Source organism: Palaemon carinicauda, chromosome 8 (assembly GCF_036898095.1).
Source record: "Palaemon carinicauda isolate YSFRI2023 chromosome 8, ASM3689809v2, whole genome shotgun sequence".
In the NCBI taxonomy this organism is placed as follows: Eukaryota; Metazoa; Arthropoda; class Malacostraca; order Decapoda; family Palaemonidae; genus Palaemon; species Palaemon carinicauda.
In genome coordinates this window covers 174,177,441-174,203,179 of record NC_090732.1, presented here as the reverse complement: position 1 = coordinate 174,203,179, position 25,739 = coordinate 174,177,441, and the positions used below count along the sequence as shown (strand labels likewise).

The 25,739-nt window shown below is 42.3% G+C and overlaps 1 long non-coding RNA gene across 1 annotated transcript in view; it reads left to right on the top strand.

Annotated features, from left to right (window-relative positions):
• Positions 1-25,739, top strand: part of LOC137645102 (uncharacterized) — a 34,917-nt gene that overhangs the window by 1,473 nt on the left and 7,705 nt on the right. The window contains exons 2-3 of the long non-coding RNA XR_011045286.1: positions 1,355-1,460; positions 2,600-2,700. This is a non-coding gene — a long non-coding RNA (uncharacterized lncRNA). The remainder of the gene's footprint in view (positions 1-1,354; positions 1,461-2,599; positions 2,701-25,739) is intronic.

Genomic DNA, 25,739 nt, shown 5'->3' with positions numbered 1-25,739 from the left:
GTTTCTGTTCCTAATTCATTTCCAGTTTCTGTTCCAAACTCATTTCCAGTTTCTGTTCCTAATTCATTTCCAGTTTCTGTTCCTAACCCATTTCCAGTTTCTGTTCCTAACCCATTTCCAGTTTCGCATCCTAACCCATTTCCAGTTTCGCATCCTAACCCATCTCCAGTTTCGCATCCTAACCCATCTCCAGTTTCGCATCCTAACCCATCTCCAGTTTCGCTTCCTATCCCATCTCCAGTTTCGCTTCCTATCCCATCTCCAGTTTCGCTTCCTATCCCATCTCCAGTTTCGCTTCCTATCCCATCTCCAGTTTCGCTTCCTATCCCATCTCCAGTTTCGCTTCCTATCCCATCTCCAGTTTCGCTTCCTATCCCATCTCCAGTTTCGCTTCCTATCCCATCTCCAGTTTTGCTTCCTATCCCATCTCCAGTTTCGCTTCCTATCCCATTTCCAGTTTCGCTTCCTATCCCATTTCCAGTTTCGCTTCCTATCCCATTTCCAGTTTCGCTTCCTATCCCATTTCCAGTTTCGCTTCCTAACCCATTTCCAGTTCTGCTTCCTAACCCATTTCCAGTTTTGCTTCCTAACCCATTTCCAGTTTCGGTTCCTAACACATTTCCAGTTTTGCTTAACCTATTTAAAGTTTTGCTTCCTAACCCATTTCCAGTTTTGCTTCCCATCCCATTTCCAGTTTCGCTTTGTATTCCATTTCCAGTTTTTCTTCCTAATCCATCAACACCTTCCAAATGCTTTGCGCCCACTTATAAAAGGATGCAATATTGATGAGCTATACCTGAAGTATACTCTGACTGAACAGTTTGGTCACTTATTGAATCGTCCTCCAATTAGGTTACCATACAAATGGAGTTTCACACCATGAATTAGCATTAATCAATAGTGGTAATGTCTCATGGAATCAGAAAATAATTCTGAATGACATGATATAACAGCAGTTTCTCTTTAATGAATTTATTGATAATGTATTTCCAGTCAAGAAATTTTGGGTATGAAATGTACATTGCCTGTTATTACTAAGCTTGCCCCCCAAAAATAAAATCAATCACCCACATAATTATAATGTTATATGGATTGGATATATACTGATTTTGATTAAGAAAATTTAAATTAATATGTAATTCCAATGGTTGAATTTAGTGAAAACCGGGGTTTCCTTTGCCTCCAATTCATTTAGCATGTTTAACCAAATTCTGTGCTTTCACTTATTAAGGCCTAAATTGTTTTTCAAAATCCCAAGCCACTTTGTTTTCAAACTTTAGGATAAAATAAGTTGACATGTTGGAATTTTCCTTATTTTTAAAATACTGATTCAGATATTTTTGTCATTTTGTAGCTGTTGAGGTCCTGCTCTTCACATTACAATGGACAGTGAAATAGATGGGTAGTTTCAGCTCTAGCAAGATGGTATTCAACCAGATGATATCAACTGAATTCAGATGGTAAGTGTCCTCAAGGTAACAAATGTTCTAATTCTTATAAGACAAACTTATTTACCAGTGCAAGGTTTCCATTTCTTACTCCATTTGTATTGTATTTTTTGGTGTTTAGAACACAGCCAATAATTGCCTACTCAAGGATAAATCATTATTTTAGCCGTTTATCCTACATAAGGATATAATACCATAACATCTTTATAACTATACTGTATATCACTTGGCAATCCCCTACATAAGGATATGTCATTGCCATAGGCAATAATCCCCTACATAACAATCTTACCCAGTAATCCATTACATAAGAATAATCATTGCCATGGCCAGTAATTCTCAACATACAAGGATATATCATTCTCAAGCGGGGCTTACACGATCGAATGGTTTGTCGAACCTGGTTGTCTAACCCGCTTATCAAGCGGTTCGAAGAGGTATCAGGCAGTCACAAATTCATAAGCTTTGTGGTCAATGAAACCCCGCTCACAAAAGTTAGGCTAGAACCGACTTTTCTTCTAATCATTCGACAACTAAATACAGTACCCCATTCACACGTTCGAACATTTCTGTGAAACTCCTTTCGAAAACAGTTTGACCATGTAAGGTCCACTAAAGCCTGTGATCCCCTACATAGGAATATACCATTGCCATAGCCAATAATCCCTTACCGTGTCTTAACCTGACCTATAGAGCCCACTACATTGTCTTACCCAGAAGTCTCTCGACCACTCTTATTAATTTCCCGCCTTGTGAAGTGTTCTTTAAAAAGCTGATTAAATATTATGAATTAGTATATTACTACGAATTAGTATTAATCAAAAGTTTATACTAGTGATTGGCTAATTTTTCCTAACAATGAATTCAACCACCCATATAATGTAGTTAGATGCATAAGGAGGGCTTATAAATTAAAATGTTATGAATCATTAACAATATTTTAAAGTTTAAGATTCATTATTAATGAGATTAATAGACTTCTTGAATTTAGCTCCTGTATAGTCTTGATATTAAGTTTTTCCTGGAGAAAGTGAACAAGATTTATTTCAATATCTGGTAAAACAGTTCTCACAATTAGGATTATTAGTAGCTGAGTTAAAAAGCTCTAGCTTCAAAAAGAAATTCTTTATTAACTTAGCTTCTTGTTACAGGTGATGAAGCCATATACCGTTCATATTTGTACAATTGAAACTTCAAGTTTTTGTCCACTTCTCCAAGAGCTCGGCATTCTTTATCACTGGCATTGAATATGGTAAGTGTTTCCCTGGGCTATTAGAATTGTTCTTCTAAGGAATGCCCAGTTTCCACAGTTATTTTATTTTTCCTTCATTTCCTTTAATAATGAGGTTTGAGTATTGATTTTTTAATCAAATAACTATTTAAAACTGTTGCATACAATTGATGACCCCATAAAAGGCACTCTCTTCCAATGATTAATGCGTTAACCCACCGATCATAAGTCGTCGCCATGTGATTAGCAAGTGGCTCGGTTCTCTTAATGCCATCTTCAGATTTTTAAAAATAAGACTTACCCGGTAGTTATATATAGCTTACGTCCCTGACGTCACGGCAGAAAATTCAAAACTCGCGTCAATCGCCGATTGGATAGCCAGGTGTACCACCCCTGCACCCTAGCGAGGTACCTAGGAACCATTCCAGGATTCCTCATATCTTCCCTGCTGTCGCTAGCGGCAACATCGTTAGGATATTCTACTCGACAATTACTGATTTTTTGCTGATTTACTTTGGTGATGTACAACACTTTGGTTTTGACTCACACTTATTTGATTGTGCTTTTGGGGATATTCTTGGATTACGTTTGGATTTAGAATTTTTTACCCTTGCTTGTTGATTTCTCTCAATTTTCAAAATGGCCACCCCCCTATAACTTTTAGGATGTGTGAGTGGGTGTAAGACCCGAATGGCTAAGGCCTCTCTTGATCCCCATTCGCTCTGCGTTAAATGCAGAGGTAAAGAATGTGAGTTGGGTGATCGGTGTGATGAGTGCGTTCTTTTATCCGAGAATGAATGGCTTGAGTTTGATCGCTATAGGCGTAAACTTCAAAGAGATAGATTGAGACTAAGTTCTTCTCGTTCTTCAAAAGACTTTTCCTCTTCCCGTGTCACTGAACCTAATCCTTCCCCTGTAGTGGTAGATTCTGATCCCACTACTGTACAGTAACTGCTAAGGAGTCTACGCTTAAAGACATGTTGGTGGCGATGCAAGCGCTGGGCGCTAAGGTTGAATCGCTTGCGGCGGACAGGACGCAGCTTATGTCCGATGTAAAGCAGTTAAAGGGTGAAAGTGCTAGAAGTGCAGTGAAGTTATTTAGTGCTGTGTAGGGTGTGCCTGCTCGGGCTCGGGTCTGTCGTTCTCCTAGTCTTAGACCTCTTCCAAACTCCCCAACCCCTGGGAGAAGGAATGTCGACTGGCAAAAGGAGACGAGAGGCTTTAGCTCACGAGCAGACGTCCCCTCGAACGTACCTGTTGACGTTTCACAGGACGTTCGCCCTCACCTTAGGAATGGTGAGGTTAAGTTTTTTTCGTCGTCTTCGGATGACGCAATACCTAAAAGAGGCTGGTGTCAAGCTTCCAGACCTCTCAAGAGGACCTTTGATAAGGCCAACCAGTGTCCTACTAGCACAGCGTGAGCTCCTGGTTGTAGCCATTGGAGCAGTCCAGAGCAGTTTCCATCTTCAGTTGAGAGCTCTCCTGCTAAACGTCCTGCTAGGACGTCGGACTCTGCCAAGAATCTTTCGCTTGCTGATCAGTTGTCAGAACCAGGCATGACCTCGGTTCATGCTCCCCCGCAGCCGTCAGACTGGTTATCACCATCTGGACGCTCTGAATGCTCTATGAGCGGTGAGGAGAGTGATGTGGCGATAGACATGATGTCCCCGATATCGCAACGAGTGGATCCGAACTTGATCATGCTACAAGAGATGCAACAAAGGCTCTCTTCATTCATGCAGTTACCAAACCCCGGACGGTAAGAGAGTAGTAGTCCTGGATCCTGAACGTCAGGAAGATTCTCTTCTGGACGCCAGGCGGCGTAAGACTGTCAGTCAAGAGGCTCTGGATGACGAACTTCTTTTCATCTCTCCTTTGAAATGTCATGACACTGTTCCTCATAAGGAAAGTGGACATGATCTTGTTCTCAAACGTCGGGCAACCCATTGTGGCGACAAGCGTCAAGCAGCCAGATGTGACATTGAATGTCAAGCTCGAGACAACAAGCGGTCTTCTCAACGCGACAAGAAACGTCCTCTAGGACGTGTTCCAGAACGACCACCCAAATGTGACTGTGTGCAGTTTTTTGTGATGTCGAGCGTCCTTCTATACGAGGCGCCCAGCGCCCTTCTTGTCATAGCGTTGAACGTGATCTTGAGCAATCAACAAATAACAACGTAGTGTGTTCACCCAGACCTAAGGTCGAGCGTTCTATAGACCGAGGTGCCGAGCATCCTTCTAAGCGTAAGGTGAACAACATTCATGACATGAGCTCGAGCGTCCAACAAAACGTGACGTCGAGCGTCCTGCTAAACAAGACGGCGAACGTCCTACAAAACAGGACGTCAACCATCCTACAAGACGCGATATTGAACGTCCTCCAGGACGCGTCGCAGAGCGACAAGCAGCCAGGCAGGACGTCGAGCGTCAAACGGTACGCGGCGCTGAGTGCCAGTCAGGATGCAACGTCAAGCTTTTTTCAGAACGTGACACCGAGCGACCAACTTCTTCCCGTGTTGCTAGTAGTCAAGAAGTGAGACTTTATTATGAGGAGAACCACGCACTTCACAATGACACTGGTTTTATCAGATGTCATGATCAGGAACACGTTAGTTCCGATCGCTTTGATCGCGAGCGTTTGGCTGAGTGTCAAGCGGTAGATCTACTTGGCGATAGACTTGCTGATCCAGGTTCTGTTGCTGTCAGAAGTCAGGAACTTCATGAGGTGGACCCTGAACTTGATGATGTTGCTCCCGTTGGGGCTTTGCCAGAAGAGGACATAGATGATCACCTTTCTCCGGTTGAGCTGTTTGAGGAGGTATCAGAAGATGAAGACACTTAACTTATTTCGTCCTTCAGTAGATCTGAAAAAACTCATGAAGGTTTTAAATGAGGAATTCCCAGAATTTTTTGTACCCGTTGCCCCACGTTCTCCACCTTCAGAATTCACGCTTGGGAAGGCGTCGAGGAAGTCTCGGTTTACCAAGATGATCTTGTCACAGTCTTCTAAGAGGGCTCTAAGACTGATGGGAGACTGGATGGAGTCCCAAAAAGACCAAGGAAAAGCGGCCTTCGCGTTTCCTCCAGCTAGACTAGCATCTAGGTCTAGTATCTGGTACGAGACAGGAGAAGTTCTCGGCTTGGGAGTACCTGCCTCTGCCCAGGGAGATTTCTCGAGTTTTGTAGACGCTCCTCGTCGGTCGGCCATGAGGAAGACCAAGATTTTCTGGTGTACCTCGGAGTTGGATCATCTGCTCAAAGGCGTCTTTAGAGCCTTCGAGGTTTTTAACTTCCTTGATTGGACTCTTGAGCCTTGGGCAAGAAAGTTTCTGCTTTTAAAGAAGGTGATACTTCTAGCTTAGTCCACTTAATGTCCTGTATGGATAAGTCATTGCGGGACGGATCTAATGAGTTGGTGGCGCTCCTTTCAGCAGGAATTCTTAAGAATAGGGCTCAGATGTGTTCATTTCTGTCGCTGGGGTTTACTCCCTTCCAGAAATTGGAGTTATTGTATGCTCCTGTGTCTTCCTCGCGGTTTCCACGAGCTCATAAGGGAAATCTTGTCCGCATAACGCAAAAGGCCACACAAGATCTGGTCTCTAAGACAGCTAGAAAGGTCCTACCAACTTCTTTTTGCAGCAGCAAACCTAAGGAAGAAACAACTTTTCCTAAGTTCTCAGCCCTTTCGAGGTAGGTCTTCCAGCAGGGGTAGCTCCAGGCCCGATGGAAGAATAGCCAAGAGGAGAGGCTTCAGAACAGGGCGAAGCAGAGTCTTGACTGCTTTCGCCTTCAGGCAGTAGGAGCCAGACTACTCAACTTCTGGCGAGCGTGGGAGAAGAGGGGAGCAGACCTTTGGTCATTACATCTTATGAAGGAGGGTTACGAAATCCCCTTTATATGGAAACCTCTTTTGGTTTTAGCTCCAGTGGATCTCTCTCCCAGATACAGAGAGGAGGCAAAGAGGCAAGCGCTACAAATTCAAGTGTCTAATGTTGGAGAAGGGGGCCATAGAAAGGGTGCGGGACTTACATTCTCCAGGCTTTTACAACCGCCTGTTCTGGTACCCAAGAACTCGGGGGGGAGGGCATCCAGTCCTGGACGTGAGTGCGTTAAACAAGTTTGTCCAGAAGACTAAGTTCTCGATGGAGACTTCGAAGTCGGTTCTTGCAGCAGTAAGAAAAGGCGACTGGTTGGTCTCATTAGACCTCCAGGACGCTTATTTTCACATCCCAATTCATCCGAGCTTCATGCATTATCTAAGGTTTGTATTCAAGGGGGAAGTTTTTCGATTTCGAGCCCTATGTTTCGGCCTCAGCACCGCCCCGCAAATATTTACGAAACTTATACTCAATGTAGCAAGAATTCTCCACTCGAGGACCTCACCTATCACAAGTCTCCTTGTGGATGCTGGGGAGTTGCCTCTAGACCTTTACCGAATGTCCTCTATTATTCGGTATTGGTTTAGATTGCAAAGACTCCCTAATTCAACCTTTCAGACTGCAAGCCTTGTAAGGCACTCAACCTACTTTGAGTTGCACCCAAAATCTCCTCAACCTTTTGGGTTTCGGGTGAAACAATTATTAAACAATCTGGATATAATTAGAATTAAGGTGCTTCCATTCAAGGTATCATCAACGCCTCCATGGAAATTACCTGACATATCTTTTTGTAAATACTTTATTGGAGTTAAGAAGAATGACTTGACTTAAAATCCAGGTCTCTTTTTATGGAACATGTTGAAGAACATAGGGGATTGACTTTTATATATACTGATGGCTCCAAATCTGATGCTGGCATTGGATTTGGCGTACATAGTAATGATTTTAATTGTAGAGGTGCACTTCCTCTAACAGCTTCCATATTTACTGCCGAACTGTATGGCATATTAACCCTTTTACCCCCAAAGGACGTACAGGTACATTTCACAAAACTCATCCCTTTACCCCCATGGACATACCGGTACATCCTTGCAAAAAAATGCTATAAAAATTTTTTTTTTCATATTTTTGATAGTTTTTTGAAAAAAATTCAGGCATTTTCCAAGAGAATGAGACCAACCTGACCTCTCTCTGACAAAAATTAAGGCTGTTCCCTGTTAGAGCAATTTAAAAAATATATACTGCAAAATGTGCTGGAGAAAACACAACCCCTTGGGGGTTAAGGGTTGGAAATTTCCAAAGAGCCTGGGGGTAAAAGGGTTAACCACTATTGAGAAAATAGCTTTGGAAAAAGGAGGGTAATTTATAAATTTTTAGTGATGCAAGAATGTTTAAGCTTTAGAAGTTTTTAATTGTAGTAACCCTCTAGTTTTAAAGATTTTAGAATGGCTCTTTATTATTGGACGGAGAGGTATAACAGTTCGTTTTTGTTGGGTTCCAGCACATGTAGGTGTGTGTGGGAAAGAGAAGGCAGATTTACTGGCGAAGAATGCGGCATCCGAGTTGCTACCAAGGAGGTATCCCAATCCCTGTAATGATTTCCTACCTTACATCAAGAAATTGGTTTGTAATAAATGGCAATAGCACTGGGATAGTCAAGATGGCAATAAAATGAGGGAAGTAAAAAATATCATATCACCTTGGAGGTATAATATGATACCTCGAAAATGGGAGACAACTCTGTCGTCTCCGTATTGTTCACACACGGTTGACACACGAGTTTCTGTTGAAGGGCCAACACCAACTGTATTGTGAGGACTGTTTAGTACCTTTAACAGTGAGGCATATGTTGACCGAATGCCCTAATTTTACTAACTTAAGAAATAGATATCTGAGGCTAGAGGTGAGGATGGCAGTTTCATCCTTGCCAAGATTCTTGGACATGTCATACTATGCGAGCAGAATTTTTAGATTTATTTCAGAAGCAGGTCTTCTGAAAACTATTTAACTATTGTAATGACTTCTTAACTTTTATGGTTTTAATTGAAATCTTTTATTTTTAATATATAATAGGTGTCAGGATGCCAGAAAACTTTCAATCAATAAATGAATCTCCACTCGAGGCATCAGAGCCTCCCTGTATCTCGACGATTGGCTTCTCAGAGCTCACTCATTCGATCACTGCCTGAGGGATCTCCAGACAACTTTGAGTCTAACGAAAGAATTGGGTCTTCTTGTCAACAAGGAGAAGTCTCTCCTGATACCATCACAAGAGATTCTTTATTTGGGAATGGTGATTCGGAGTCGGGTTTTTCGGTCTTTTCCGTCTCCATTAAGGACGAAACAAGCCAGTTTGAAACTTTGATCTTTTCTAAGGAAAAGGAAGTGTTCGGCGAGGAAGTGGATGAGTCTAGTAGGAACCCTCTCGTCATTGGAACCCTCTGTCTCTCTAGGAAGGCTGAACCTTCGTCCTCTCCAATTCCACCTCAATCACCATTGGGACAAGGAGAAGGACCTAGAGACAATGTGCATTCCAATTACGGAATCCATCAAAAGCTGCCTTCAGTGGTGGAATGAGCCAGACAAGTTCCAAGAAGGTTACCACTTAGAACAAAAGAACCCAGACGTCTCGGACTCGGGGTGGGGAGCAACACTGGGCAAATTGGAAGTTTCAGGGTTGTGGTCCGAGACTCGGGAGAACTTCCATATTAACCAGAAAGAATTGTCGGCTGTCCTGTAAGCCCTCAGAAGTTTCGAAGGGTCAGTTCTAAACAAAGTGGTGCAGGTCAATGCCGACAACACCACAGCATTGGCTTACATTGCCAAGCAAGGAGGAACTCACTCGATATCCCTTTACGAAACTGCGAGGAATCTCCTTTTATGGGCAAAGTAAAGGAATGTTCCTGATTACAAGGTTCATTCAAGGAGAGAAGAATGTAATGGCAGACAGCCTCAGCAGAAGAGATCAGATTCTGTCCAGAGTGGATGCTCCATCAACAAGTCTGCAAGAGTCTGTGGCGACTTTCGGGTCGGCCATGCATAGACATTTTCGCGACCTCAAAAACAAAGAGGCTAGAGACGTATTGTTCCCCAGTGCCAGATCTAGAGGCAGTCTGCATAGATGCTTTTCTGTTGGATTGGACCAATCTAGACACGTACGCTTTTCCACCATTCAAGATCCTGTACAAAGTGGTACAAAAGTGTCACACGAAGGGACCAGAATGACCCTAGTGGCCCCCTTTTGGCCCTCAAGGGAATGGTTCACAGAGGTACTGGAATGGATGGTAGACACTCCAAGAAGCCTTACATTAAGAGTAGATTTACTCAAACCACCCCACTTAGAAAGGTACCATCAGTCTCTCTAAAGTCTTCAGCTGACTGCCTTCAGACTATCGAAAAACTCACAAGAGCTAGAGGTTTTTTGAAGGAGGCAGCTAAAGCTATTGCAAGACCAAGAAGGACATCAACCATCAGGGTTTATCAATCCAAGTGGGAGGTTTTTAGAGTGTGGTGTAGAGTCAACTCGTTTCCTCATCCAGTACCTCTGTAGCTCAAATTGCTGACTACCTGTTACACCTTCGAAGGAAGCGCAACTTTTCATCTTCTACCATTAAGGGATACAGGAGTATGTTAGCGACTGTATTCAGGCACAGAAACCTGGACCTTTCAAATAATAAGGACTTGCAAGAACTACTTAAATCCTTTGATACAACAAAGCAACGGCACCAGGATTCACCAGCTTAGAATCTGGATATTGTTTTAAAGTTTGAGTGACAGATTTGAGCCCTTGCATTCAATTTCCTTGAAGGACCTTACAATGAAGACACTGTTTTTGGTTAGTCTCGCAACAGCCAAAAGAGTTAGCATAATCCATGCATTTAGCAAAAACGTTGGTTTTCGAGATAGTAAGGCTGTCTGTTCCTTGCAGTTAAGCTTTCTTGCCAAAAATGAGCGCCCTTCTCAACCTTGGCCCAAGGCTTTTGAGATTCCGAATCTTTCGGATATAGTTGGCAAGGAGTTGGAAAGAGTCCTATGCCCAGTAAGAGCTCTGAGGTTCTACCTGAACAGAACAAGAGAGTTGCGAGGCAATTCGGAAGCTTTTTGGTGTTCGGTCAAAAAGCCCACGTTGCAGATGTCTTAAGAATGCTGTCATTTTTCATCAGACTTGTGATTAAAGAGGCTAATGCACATTACAATGAGGCAGACCTTAGACTTCTAAAGGTCAAGACACACGAAGTTAGAGCTGTAGCAATGTCAGTGGCATTCAGACAGAATAGATCGTTGCAAAGCATAATGGACACAACCTTTTGGAGGAGTAAATCTGTGTTCGCTTCACATTATCTGAAAAGTGTTCAGACTCGTTATGAGGACTGCTACACTCTGGGTCCATTCGCAGCAGCGAGTGCAGTAGTGGGGGAAGGATCCACCACAACATTCCCATAATCCTAATACAGTGATACCTCTGGATACGAAAGTTTCTGCTTACGAAAAATTCAGGATACGAAAAGCGATACAAAGATTTTTATGCCCCAGTATACGAAAAAATTTTCAGGATACGAAAAGCTTACGAGATCCCAACTCGTCGCCGAGAGTACAGCACCTTTTTTTTTCAGGGTATCAACCCTTAATTTAGGTGTACAGGTAACAATACACCTTCACTGATCCAAATGCTTTACATACAGTACCGTAACTTTTATATACAGTAGGTCCTCGGGTTACGACGGTCCCGACTTACGCGGTTTCGCCGTTACGAACGCGCCCCATAAAAATATAAAAATAATATTAAGCGTCGTTCCGTCTTACACCGTTAGCGTCGTAAGCGACGTAAACAATTGCGAACTAGTTTCTAGCGCGCGGTGGATGAATACGCTTTGCGGTGGTTGTGGGCGAGGAAGACGGCGTCGCTCAGTTCCACTCATACGCCATTTTTGGTTGTGATTGCCTGTTCTTTCTCTCACGTGTTTGATCGTTTTTTTGAACTTTTTGCCCTTCATTATGGCTCCAAAGCGCAAGGCAGATTCTTCTGATGGTAGTGCATCGAAGAAAAGGAAGGCCATCACCATGGAAGTGAAATTAGACATTATTAAGCGGTCTAAAAACGGTGAAACGCCAACGAACATTGGCCGATCGCTTGGCCTTAGCCGTTCGACCGTGGCTACTATCCTTAAAGATAAGGAGCGCATTGTTGAACACGTAAAAGGATCTGCTCCAATGAAAGCAACAGTGATAACGAAACAGCGTAGTGGTTTAATTATCGAAATGGAAAGGTTATTAGTGCTTTGGTTGGAAGATCAAAATCAACGGCGTATTCCAGTGAGCTTAATGGTTATTCAAGAGAAGGCTAAAAGGTTGTTTGAAGCGTTGAAAAAAGAAAGGTGGGGAGAAAGTGAAAGTGAAGAGTTTTCGGCTAGTAGGGGTTGGTTTATGCGATTTAAGGCTCGGGCCAATTACCATAATCTTAAAGTGCAAGGTGAAGCTGCTAGTGGGGATGAGAAAGCAGCAAGTGAATTTCCTAAAGCGTTGGCTGAGATAATTAGGGAGGGGGGTTATTCTGCTTATCAGGTGTTCAATGCGGATGAGACAGGTTTATTCTGGAAGCGCATGCCTAACCGCACGTACATAGCAAAGGAGGAGAAGTCAGCACCCGGTCATAAAGCAGGCAAGGAGAGGCTAACTTTAATTCATGTGGTAAGGAATTGTTTTCTTTTTTTATTGATATTTACTTTAATTCATGTGGTAAGGAATTGTTTTCTCTTTTTCTAATATTGTTTTTATGTCATTTGATACATTTTATTATAGTACAGTATACAGTAATACTTTACAGTACAGTACAGTACGTATATTTATGGTGTTCCGACTTACACGGAAATTCGGGTTACACCGCATCTTAAGAACGGATCAGCGTCGTAACCCGAGGACCCCCTGTAGTAGTAAAGAAAATGGACCGTTTTCTTAGGGCTTGGAGGGGATAACTAGGCTTTAACTACATTATTGAATAATCTCATGGTGGTTTTTGGAATGGATTAGGCTGTTTTTAACGGTTGGGTTAATAATTGAATGATAGAAATGGCTGCATTGCATGTTTATTACTACAGTTTATCGTGTTTATGAAAGAAAAGGTGACTTTTTGTAAGGCTTGGAACGGATTAGGCTATTTACATGTAAAACGTGACTCAGGATACGAAAAAATCAGGATACGAAACCGTATCGTGAACGGATTACTTTCGTATCCTGAGGCATCACTGTACAGTACCTGTTTCTTCTCTTGGAACTTTTATTTGTTTTTTATGGTTGTTTGTGAAGATTGTGACAGTCTTCCACAATCATTGATTTTAGTCAGGTGGTCAATTTTGTTCCTTGAGAGCGCCCAGAACTGGGTATTGGAGGTGGTTCTGTCACATAGAGGTATATACACTGGTTTGACAGCTCCTAAGAGATCTTCAGCCCCCTGGGAGGATCGCTGGATCTCATAAGGATAGCGGACATAATGAGGCAGAGAATCATTGAAGTCAGCTTCCCTATCAGGTACGAACCCTTAAGCTTGTTTTGATTAACTCTTAAGCAGAATTCCAACTATATTGGCTGTCTTTAACCCTACACCAAAGGTGTTAATCAGCTATATATATAGCTACCGGGTGAGTTATGTTTGAAAATGGTATTTTTCATTATAAAATAAATTTTTGAACATACATAGGCTACCCGGTAGTTATATATAATTAAATTCCCCACCCTCCTCCCCTCTAGAGACTAGAGGCATGGAAGATACGAGGAATCCTGGCATGGTTCCTAGGTACCTCGCTAGGGTGCAGGGTTGGTACACCTGGCTATCCAATCGGCGATTGGCGGGAGTTTTGAATTTTCTGCCGTGACGTCAGGGACGTAAGCTATATATATAACTACAGGGTATGTATGTTCAAAATTTATTTTATAATGAAAACACCATACTTCTATAGTTACTGGGTTGAAGTTAATGCTGTCATTCTTTTGTATACTGTATTACAATTATTTGCCATTGCATGTACCAAATTCTTTCATTCTCGGTATATTGCCGATCATTTTAAATGATTGTAAGGTATACGGGACTACTTCTATTATAAGAGGAAAAAAGTTTTCTATCATCAGACGCCTTCATACTCTACATTTCTGCTTAAAATAGGGTGTGTTGATGTAAGAAGTCTTTTTTTTGGGTGAGATGCTGTGTGGTCTCCAACAACTATCCTAGGAAAGGCTAGAACAGGGAATTGCATACAAGAGAATACCAAAGAAATATTGCCCTCCCTGTTTTACGGCCTATTTACCATAAATGCACAGCGCACTGTTTTTATAAAGACCTATGTATTCAGGCTCAATTGTTTACCATAAATGCACAGCGCACTGTTTTTATAAAGACCTATGTATTCAGGCTCAATTGTTTACCATAAATGCACAGCGCACTGTTTTTATAAAGACCTATGTATTCAGGCTCAATTGTTTACCATAAATGCACAGCGCACTGTTTTTATAAAGACCTATGTATTCAGGCTCAATTGTTTACCATAAATGCACAGCGCACTGTTTTTATAAAGACCTATGTATTCAGGCTCAATTGTTTACCATAAATGCACAGCGCACTGTTTTTATAAAGACCTATGTATTCAGGCTCAATTGTTTACCATAAATGCACAGCGCACTGTTTTTATAAAGACCTATGTATTCAGGCTCAATTGTTTACCATAAATGCACAGCACACTGTTTTTATAAAGACCTATGTATTCAGGCTCAATTGTTTACCATAAATGCACAGCACACTGTTTTTATAAAGACCTATGTATTCAGGCTCAATTGTTAACCATAAATGCACAGCACAGACCTAGGTACTGTATTAGCGAGACCTATGTAGTCAGGCTCGATTGAATCCGTCACAGCACCTCGTTTTACACGTTGCCAAGAACCTATACTGTTACTAGAGCTAAGGCCACCTGATTGCTAGTATGCACTCAACTACCATCTTTTATATTCAGAGTAAGGCTCATACCTTCCTTCCCCAAGTCAAAACCTGGTTTTGGGGGTTATCTGCTGTATGCTTTCCAAGAACTAATACAAGAGGAACCTGGGTACCCTGGTAGTTACTGTACTCCTCTCCAACCAAGCAAACTATTAGTTTGTGCATACCTGATGAACGTAAAATAACAGGTTGAAACTAACCTCATAGAAGAAGATCCCTTGGGGCCGCTATGAGCCTGTCATGGTCAATCGGTTGAGGGCCAGGATTAGAGGTCTCCTCTTCAGTTGGGTTACCTCCTGCAGGTGTTACAGACGAGTTGAGTACCGCTATCATTTGTACCACTTAGATTTGTTAAAGGTAGTGTCTTGTAAGTACAGTATTCTATGTCCAAACCAACCCATAAAGTTTTCTTCTGAAATTTAATATTAGCAAAAAATGCCAATAAAGTAATTTTTCTCACATCGTGGGTCTTAGGGATGGGGAGAGAGTTCACTTTTTTTATGATCATTAGTTCATAGATAGCCCTTGTAGAAGGTCTGGTTTGTCTATTTTCAAACTGACTACACTCTGCAAACATGGATCTCGATATCTGTCTGCAGAGTAGATATTGGACAGAAGTTGCCATCCCTTGATTGTAAAGCCATGATAGAGAGAGGATCCTGCCTCTGTAGTGGCTCTTCATTTTTGGTGGAAAACAGGATGCCAGGAGACAGAATCAGGAGGTAGGCAGGCGTGATGTGAGACTTACTTAATTCTGCATGTGTTCTGACTCGCTCCCAAAGCTAAATACTTCTGAAGTAATTCTTTGAGGGAAACTAGAGAAATTAACTTTGTTAAAAATTTAAGTACCCTATTGAGACCAGGACAGTGAATTAGTTGGCTGGGGTGGTCACTAAGGCAAGAGATTGTATAATCTTTTGGATTGTTGATTCTAAATCCAAGTTAAAAGCTTGTGTGAGAGGTTTTACGCAAATTTGTGTAATAATATTGTTAAGGGCTTATACTGTATTTACTTTTAGAGGTGGAACAAAAGTTCAACCAGGAAGTCTGGTGTTATTTGGCATGGGGACCTATCTTTGAAGGTCATCTGTGCTTTCCATACCCATTTTTCTGGTGGCGAAAGGCCAATGACATTTCATCAAATGTCACATTTTATAAAAATTCACTAAGTGCAGGAGGAAAAATCCAAAGGTGAAGGTTCTGGCCGGAAAAAGATGTTCTAATTCTCTACAGATATAGGAATGCTGATCGAGGAGGGTGTGGTATTGGCTTTAGACGCTGAAGTAGTGAAAACAATGGGCTACCGGGTCACTGTAGTGCCAGTAGTGCCGCTGCCCTCAACAATTCTGAAAGGATCTTAAAAACCTTCAAAATGATGGGCGTTGAAGGGAACCGATAGATGAAGAGTAATTGTTCCAGTCCAAATTTAGGTCATCCTTAGCCACTGCATAGGGAGCCACATTCGAAGCTATATAAACCAGAGGTTTGTGATTTTTTGTTGTGAACAATTCGACTTGCAGAACAGGTATAATCTTGATCTCTTAAAATGAGCCCTGATCCAATGTCCATTCCGTGTCTTGGGTCGTCTCTATGGACAGGGAGTCCACACCATGTTGATGGAACCCCGAGAGGGGGATTGGAGAGAGGAATAGCTCCTTCTTCCAAAGGAGCTTCATAATTAGGATAACTATTACATTGAGAGTTCTTAGCAGGATCCTCCCCTCCCAAGACAGCAGAATGCCACCAGGTTGTTCAAGAAAATTTGAGTTCCTTCACAGATTGTTTTTTTTTTCTTTGTCAGGTATATTATGTTACAGCGCAGTTGTGAAATGCAGTAGGTTGTGGGGGCATATCCCAAAGGTATGTCTCTCCTGAGTGACCTCCCCAGTCAGACTTCAGTGCATCTGCATGAATGATCATTGATACTGGGAGAGGGACCAACGGGTCTGACATTGAGAAAGACCTTGGTGGGGATTCTTTTGTAATGACTGGGCAACTGAGATCTTGTCTCGACATCCCCTCTTAGCTACTGTTTTCTACGCCTAGTGGAGGTTTTTCAACCTGGTCTTCAGAAGTGTATAGATTATTGAGGCAAGCTGTTTGAAACGCTGAAGGAAACAATTGACCTTGTGAAGGATTCTTTAGAGATGTCTTCGGGACTTAATATAGCTTTTGACATGATCCAGTGCAATCCTATCCACTGGAATATCCTTTCTGGAACTAATCTTAATTTTATTTAAATTGACCAAGAAGCTTAGGTAAGGCCAAAAATGGGGTGCAATAAGTATTTGCCAACAAGCCTTGCCCCAGTTAGCGCTCCCATTAGGGAAATTCTAGGCATGCTACTAGATGTTTTCACTCTCGTAAGGGAGGGCCATTGCATGTAAGTGGTCGCAAGCTACAACCTTAACTGCTCAGCTCACGATTGACGCCTGCTTGCAAACGATCGTGCATCTTCTTGTTCGCTCTGAATTGATCTCGGATGCTCTTGCCTGCTCGCTATCAATCAAACACCTCATTTGCCTGCTAGAGTGCGTTGCTTTAGGAGCACTTTCACAAGCACTCTTGAATTTGTGGTGTTAGCAAATGTGCCTATCCAGAGTCGGTGTCAATGACCTTAGATGTCAGGATGCCTGAAAACTTTAAATCAATCAATCAATGTGCCTATCTAGAGCAGTCACATGCGTACTCTTATCTCTCTACACTTACGCTTCTAACTTGAGCAATCTCATACTAGTATGCTCCTACCCATTTGCATTTAGGCATCTTAACTTGATCAGTCACATTCTGGTGCTCCCTTATGTAATTGCATGTGTGCGATGTGGCTGTTAGGGTGTAACAGAGGCGAGATGAATGCAAGTTTATTCTATGAGAAGAGCTTATATACAGATAGCTGAGACCTAGAGTGACACAAAACTCAAATGGTACAAAACATATAGCAAGCTTAACCTCTTGAGAGGCGCACTGTAAGTGGGTCATCTTGCAGGAGATGCGCTGATATTTGGCAGTCAATAGAGACCCAGTCGTCTTTGCCATGAATATAAAGAAAGCCTTCAATATGTGACGGATCATGAGGAAAGGGCCCGTGTAAAGGGCTGTTAGCGCAGACTTGCTAGTGTCGTTGCACAGAAAACGTGCGTTACTGTGTGCAAATCTGTTTGTGTTGGTTTGCTGGGGTCTTGTAAGTCTGGCGGCATGGAGTAAATTTTTACATATGAGGTAGGCACTGGAGATTGTCAGTGGAGGTTGCAGACAGGAAAAAAAAAAATCACCAGGGATCACCAACAGTTCACAATACAGTACACCATTTCAACTGCCGAGACATCTAGGGCATCTTTAGGAGTGGTCCTTGGTCCCATAAGGATCCAGGGAAGTTGAGTAAATCAGTTGCAGTCATTGCAACATGACGATAAAGTTGCTTTGAGGGTGCTATGAAAATGTTCTACCATTCCATTGGCTGCAGGGTTGTAGGCGGTTGTTTGATGTAGGGTAATGCCCAGGAAATTCACTTATGTCCACAATTGAGAGGTGAAAGTGGTACCCCTGTCAGAGGTAATGTGCTTAAGGATACCAAATCCTGCAATCCACCTTGAGAGTAAAGCATATTTGAGGCAGATGTTGCAGTTTGCATTGGGGTTCCTTCAGGCCAACGAGGGGATCAGTCAATGACATTAAACTCGTAACGGTGTACTTAATGTGGACAGGGAACTTACTACCTCAACATGAATGTGGGCAAAATGACAGAGGTTGAGGGAAGGTGCCCACTCCTAAATCAGTGTCGATGTACTTTCAAAGCTTGACATGAAGTACAGTGCTGGCATGGACCAAATACTTGGTATCCTTAGTAATTTTGTGCCAAATAAACTTCGTCTCCAGTAGATTGGCTTGAGGGATATGAGCCGTGGAGGAAATAAAGAACTAGTTGGTGCAGGGGACAGGTATCCACAGTTGCTGCCTGCCAGTACTGACATCACAGAGGGCGGCGGTGTTTGAGTCGAGGGTGACGTCTTCCCAACAGAGGGATGTGCAGGATGTCCTGCCTGCTTGGTACTCTGGATCTTTTTTTGGGTGGGGCTTCTGCCAAGGCATTTTAATCCAATCCCAGATGAATGGCGGCCAATGTGTTTCTTGACAGGCATTGACAACTGGAATAATTTTCCCAAGGATGTGTAGAAGGGTGCAGATGTGTTCAGCCATGGTAGAGAGGTGTCGGCATTGACGGGCAGACCAGGCATCGGACAGTGAAGGCATGCACAGGCTAATGTACCGACAGCAATTTGCGTTCGAAAGTTGTGTACTTGTAGTCGGATTCCTCCTTGGATAGTTTTCTGCTGAAGAAGGCCAGTGAGGTGAGCCGTGGGCCACCTACTCGAGTACTGCACAAATAGCAATGTCACTAACATCATTGAAGAGGAGGAGAGGGGCATGTGGTATGGGAAAGGGGAGAGCAGCAGCACTTGATAAGGCATTCCTCGCGTTGCAGAAGGCTGCTTCCTGAAGGTGACCCCACCTTAGGGAGGCTTAAAAGTAGGCAAGGGTGGCAGTGATGACTGTAAAGAGCTGGTGGTAGTATTATCTCATTCTTACAGTGCTTTGACAGTCAAAGTTGTGGGAAAGTTCTGAACAGCTTATACCTTCTCAGGGAGGGGTGAACAGCTTCAGGAGTGATGCGGTGTCCAAGAAGCATTATTACATTGTTGTACCGAACTATAAGGTCGTCCTGTTGCAAGCGGTCAAGAATGAAACATAAGTTACTCGGATGTTCCTCTTTAGAGGTGAACACAAGTATGTCATCCACATAGCATACACAGAAGGGGCGGTCCACTAAGATGCCATCCACGAGGCGTTGAAAAGGAACCCCAGTATTACGAAGGCCTAAACAGGAGTTTAGTAATTGATTCTGTAAGTCCTGAAGGGGTGGTGATGGCAGTCTTGGGGATGTCTTCTGAGCTCACGGGCACTGATTATTTACCTTCAAGAGGTTGAGAGTGGAAAATAACTTCACTTTGTGCAAGTAGAGGTAACATTATCAATGTTGTGGAGGATGTTGGGGTGGGGTTAGTGATCTAATTCTGTTAGCATGTTCAGAGGACTGTAATCCTCAAAAGGGGACAGGGATCCATCCTTTTTCTGGACAATGTGTAGAGGGGACAACCATGGACTTGAAGCCCTCTGGCAAAGGCCAATTTCTTCCATTTCGGCGAATGTTCGTTTAGCGGCTGCCAACCGATCCGAGGCCATAAACTGGAATCTGGCAAACATGGGACCCCATCGTCTTGATATGGTGGTTGGCGGGAACCGTGATCATTTAGCGGGAACCGTGGGAGTTTGGCGAAGTTTTGGACGGAAGATATGAGTACATGAGGAGGTGGATGTAGGCATCCGTGGGTGTGCTGTGGAGAGAGAAATCCCAGTGGGTGGGTTGAAGAGTAAGAGTGCATCGACTAACTGTCGATGAGGAGCATCAACCAGTTGGTAGAAATGGGGAAGGAAATCCGCACTAAGGATTACCAATGTGACGTCGGCAACAAGAAACTTCCAATGATATTTAGCGTGCCCAAACGACAGTGCAAGTGTCTCGAACTTGTGGGTGGGGATCGCAGGTTCGTTGGCAGCTACCAGAGGGACGTCCGCAGGCTTAGAATGGCTACGTTGTTTCCCGGAGTCTCCTCCGTAGGAGAACGGGAAGCACCAGCATTTACTAAAACCGCATGCCCATACCTTCATCATGTAGAAAGTAAAGATTAGGGATTGGGGAGGCCATTGCCAGCAAGGGTAGCTTAAAATTTTTTGGTTTACAACTGTTCGCACATTTTGTAGAAAATCATGAGTGGGCAGTGCCCAAGTATTGGTGTATTGTACACTTTATCCTTGGTATAACAACTCTGTAAAAATAGAAGGGTCATGTATGGTGAACATGGTGGCCATTGTATTGGGCCGTCTCTCAATCCAGCGGTTGGGAAGGTTGCATCCAGAAAGTTATGAACAGGCCAACCCCAGGTCTGCAACGCTTGAGTGTGTATACCAGTCTTTAATGCTTTTAACATCTGATAGATCTTGTCCATACTCATTTCTGAACTTGCGTTGAACTATAACAGGGGATTTTGTTTTGTGATACCATAACACACACTGGTTTTTCTCCTGCAATGACACCATTTCTGCTATTTAGAGGTAGTAGTCTGGCCAGGGCACCAGCCACCTGTTGAGGTACTACCACTAAAGAGGTATTGGATTCTTTGACTGGCCGGACAGTAATGCATTGGATCCCTCTCACTGGTTACTGCTCATTTTTTCTTTGCCTACATTTACACAGAATAGTCTGTCCTATTCTTTACATATTCTCGTCTTTCCTCATACACCTGACAACAATAAGATACTAAACACTTCTTCACCCAAGGGGTTAATTACTGTACTGCAATTTGTTCAGTGTACTTTCCTCTTGGTAAGGGTAGAAGACACTGTAGCCATGGTAAACAGCTCTTCTAGGAGGAGGACACTCCAAAATTAAACCATTGTTCTCTAGTTTTGGGTAGTGCCATAGCTTCTGCACCATGGTCTTCCACTGCCTTGGGTTAGAGTTCTCTTGCTTGAGGGTACACTCGAGCACACTATTCTATCTTATTATATTTTTTATATATTTTTTTTTCCTTTGGTCTTTTTGAAATGGTGTTGGGCAGGCTTAATAGAAGGGCCATGGATGCCTGATGTTTATCAAGATGTTGTCTTTTCCTTTTTCTGATTCTTTTTCTTCTCAAAACCATCCTTACTGTCCTCCCTTCAGTTGAAGTGGCTATCCTGGAGGGTATTTAGCCTTGCATGGTGTATCGGCTCCTCCATGTTGACCAGTTTTTCCGACTTTTTACTATAGTCTATGGGTATCATCAATCACTTTATTTATAATTCTGTACAAATTGTTTTTGTTATAATTCTTTTTAATCTAGTTTTTAAGTGACGTCTTTTTTTTTTATTTCTATTAATTCTTATGCTGTCTGGAGACATAGAGCGAAATCCGGGACCAGTGCGTCCTAGATTTCGTCAATGTCGTCTTCTGTATTGCAATATTCGTGGTCTTCATGCAAATATCTAAGACCTTACAGTTGCGTCCAGACAGTATGATATTCTTTTGTGCTCAGAAACTTTGGTTTCTAATATGAGGCACTCATCTGAGCTCCTTATAACTGGGTTTAAGAAGCCAATAATGTTAAATCGTGATGCCATCTAAGGGCCAGGGGAATGGCGGTGTATATTAGGACCAAGTACCCTGCTTCTCATAAGTCCTGCTATCAATGTGGATGTCATGAGAATCAGGTAATAAAAATTTGCGGCAGGCATAACTTTTATTTGTGTTCTATCAACCGGAATCCAGACATGAATGATTCTATCTTCGATTGTCTTCTTACTATTATGGCTAAGATACAAGAAGATGATAGAAAGGCTTCTTTTGTCTTTGTTGGTGATTTTAATGCTCACCATAGGGAGTGGTTAAGTTCTATCTCTCCTACCGATCGCCATGGCTTAAGAGCTTTAGACTTTGCCTCTGAATCAGGCTGTGAGCAAATCATAAATGAAGCTACTTACAGGTCTGGTAATTGCTTGGACCTCGTATACACCGACTCCCCTGGCTTTATATCTAGTAAGGTTGGTTCTCCAGTTGGGACATCTGATCATGCCCTGATTTCATTAGTTGTGAAGACTGAGCAGCCTGTCCCTGATATATCATATTCTTGTAAAAATTTATATGAAATCCCAAGCAGACTGGAATGGGATTTTGCATGATCTTTTTTGCTTGAATTGGTCACAATTATATATAGTGTAGATCCTGTTGTCCCTTTGAATGAGAATCTAGTTAAAATAATTGATAGGCGTATCCCTTCTTGTGTGCTAAGGTACCGACTGAAGGACAAACCGTGGTTCAATGATGATTGTAGACGTGCTTATTTAGAGAAGCAGGAGCCCTATCATCTTTGGAAGGGTAACAGATCAGATTTGACCTGGAACAACTATACTCTGCTTCGAGATTTTGCTCAGAGTTTATGCCCCAACTGAAAAGGAGTATAATTTAACCATAAAAGAAACCCTTTCTGGTACAACTCAAGAACATAAATGGTGGTCTACCCTTAAATCTGCACTCTTTGGTGTAGATGCAATAGTTCCTCCTTTACTTAAACCAGATGGCTGTCACTCACTGTCCAAAGAAAAAGGCAACCCTTTTGGCTGATGTTTCTGACAGTAAACATAGTAATGAAAAACTTGAACTTCCTCATTCCTGTTTTCTTGAGGCTAAACTAACTAGTTTAGCTTTTCAATCTCGTAAAATTAAAACTCTGTTGATGGACCTTAATGCTTTTTGAGGTGTAGACCCAAATGGTATTTTTCTTTTGTTTTTATAAAGACAGCAGATTTCTTAGCTCCAAAGTTATCTGTTAATTTGCGCAAGTTAGCAAGAAGAGGAGCTCTTAGCACTTGTTGGAGGATTGGTAATGTTACTCCTCTATGTAAATGTTTGTGGTAGCTGAAGTCCCACTGATTACCGCCCAATTTCCATGACTCCCATATCTAAAGTTTTTGAACGTCTTCTGGTAAAACGTCTTAATTGGTTTGCTGAAGGTAATCATCTACTCCCTAGTTTGCAATTTGGTTTTCGTAAAGGCTTTGGAGCATGTGATGCCCTTCTTACAATCTCCAATGCTGTAAAGAAATCGCTTGATTGTGGTCAGGAAGTTCTTATGATTGGCCTTGATTTTAGTGCTGCCTTTGACCGTGTTAATCATGAGGCCCTTGTTTTCAAACTCACAGTTGGGAGTGGGTGGGTCATTCCTTAGCATTATTATTGATTTTTTAAGTAATCAATCTCTGAGAGTTGTTGTTGATGGGCACCATAGTGATTATAGGAATGTTGATGGGCACCATAGTGATTATAGGAATGTGATATCCGGTGTTCCACAGGGTAGTGTTCTTGGCCCATTACTTTTCATACTATATACACATGACATGTGGTTTGGCCTAGAAAACAAGCTTGTTGCATATGCAGATGATGCTACTCACTTTGCATCAATTCCATCCCCTGAATGTAGATCTGGGGTTGGTGAATCCCTTAATAGAGATTTAGCTAGAATTAGTGCATGGTGCAAATTATGGGGTATGAAGTTGAATCCTAACAAAACTTAAAGTATGATTGAAAGTAGGTGAAGGATGGTAGCTCCTCAACATCCGGGTCCCTCTTAATGAGAGAATGCCTTGATGAAGTCATTGAGCTTCAGCACGGCATTTCGTTCCCGTGCTGAAGCTTGGTGACGGGCAAGAGGGCTCTCGAACTTGGGGAAATTGCTCCCCCAGTTCGAATCTAAATTTCTCTCTCACCTTTTTCTTTTTCTCAATATTACTTCGACCTTATCCTAATTTCATAAACTTTCTTTAGTCTTGCTTTCTAAACTCTGAGAAAAATTTCCCTCATTATAATGTGTATATATTATGTACATATATATTTATTATTTTTTTTTTCTCCTATGGCTTGGATGTTTCTACATCCATTGTAGCCCCGGCGGGGATGTTCATACATCCTTTATTGCTGCCTGCTTTGATGAGTGGGAGGAAGTATCACTGTGGGGAGGTGTTTGCATTCAAAGCTATATGTGAGAGTATTGGATGATTTCAGCCATCCCGAAGATGGTTTGGACCTTTTTGGCGGAACTATTCTCAAGTTTTGGGTCTTCGGAATCCAGGGGGATCCAATGCTTGGGGTAGGACTCTCGGCTTTAGGCCGGAAGCCCGTCATTATAGATATGGGGAGGATGATTCCATAATTTCTTGGTCTCGGTCCTAACAGGCGGGTTCAGCTTACACCTGTGCCTCTATATCTGTTTTGATGCTATCCTTCGGGTAGGGTATGGAGTGGACCATCTGAGAAGTATACTCTCATTGTGCCGATAGTGGAGAGTGCAAATTTCCTTTCCGACGTGTGATGGCCTAACATTCTCGAGCAGGTACATCAAACTAACCCTTTTCTCTCTCTCTCGTGTAATGGATTCTGTAAGGAACAAACCCCCATCCCCTGGATACGCTGACTCTCCCCCGGCACTGTTGACGACCTCTGCTAATGTGATAAGGGAAAGCTCTGTTGATGACCTCGGAACGGGAAAGGACCATTCTACTGATATTTCAAAATAGAGTAATTTGGGTAACACGAGGAAACTTCGAATCCTTCATGTTACACAAATTTCAATAGAGACAAATTATGATGATCTATGTAAAGCATTTGAATGCTAGGGATGCATAAAAGTAATAAGGATGAAACTTGAAGCTGACACTTGGGATTCATGGATATCTTATAGTAGTTATGACGAAGCATTTAGTGCAACAAGTAACTTGAATAGTATTAAAATTAATAACTTGAATGTCGCGGCTGCTCTCTGCGATAAGGTACCAAAAGATTTGGATGTGTACAGGCCTGCCGATTGGTTGGAAAAAGACGCAGATTTAGTTATGCCCTCCCAGAGAAATCCAAAACCACCGATGTGGCTTATAGCTGAATCAAAGGGGGTTACAGGGAATTATTTTAAAATATGCAAATTAATTCAGAAAAAAGTAGGAACTATTGCACCAGGCGATATATCTCGTTTCAGAAAAGATAGTTTCCTTATCCATGCCAAATCCAGTACACAGTCGGTAATATTGTCCAATATGAAAATAAGTAATGATGACATTAAGTTAGATGTCAAACCCCACCTAAATTTTAGCTACGGAAGGGGCGTAGTTTTTAACAGATCTATATGATTTTACAGAGAAGGAGATACTGGCCATGTGTCCATTAAATGTATGGAAAGTTCATAAAGTCATAGGTACATCAATGATAATCCTTACGTTCCAGGATGCTGATGTACCTTTTCATATTATTATCGAGAACGAAAGGATTAAAGTAAGACCCTTCAAGCAGAAGCCATTGCAATGCTTTAATTGTTTTAAATTTGGGCACCCGTCCAAAGTTTGCAAAAATGAGATGATGTGTGGTATTTGCTCCAAATCTTACCATGGAGAGAGTGCACTTGGAGCCAGGTGTTAAAATTGCAGCTCGAATCACAAATCCACAGACATGAGCTGCGAGCTATATAAGTTGGAGGAAGCTGCCCTCAACAAATCAAACTTAGAACATATAAGTGTGACCCCATGCCAAAAGACTATTAAATAAATCAAATACATAT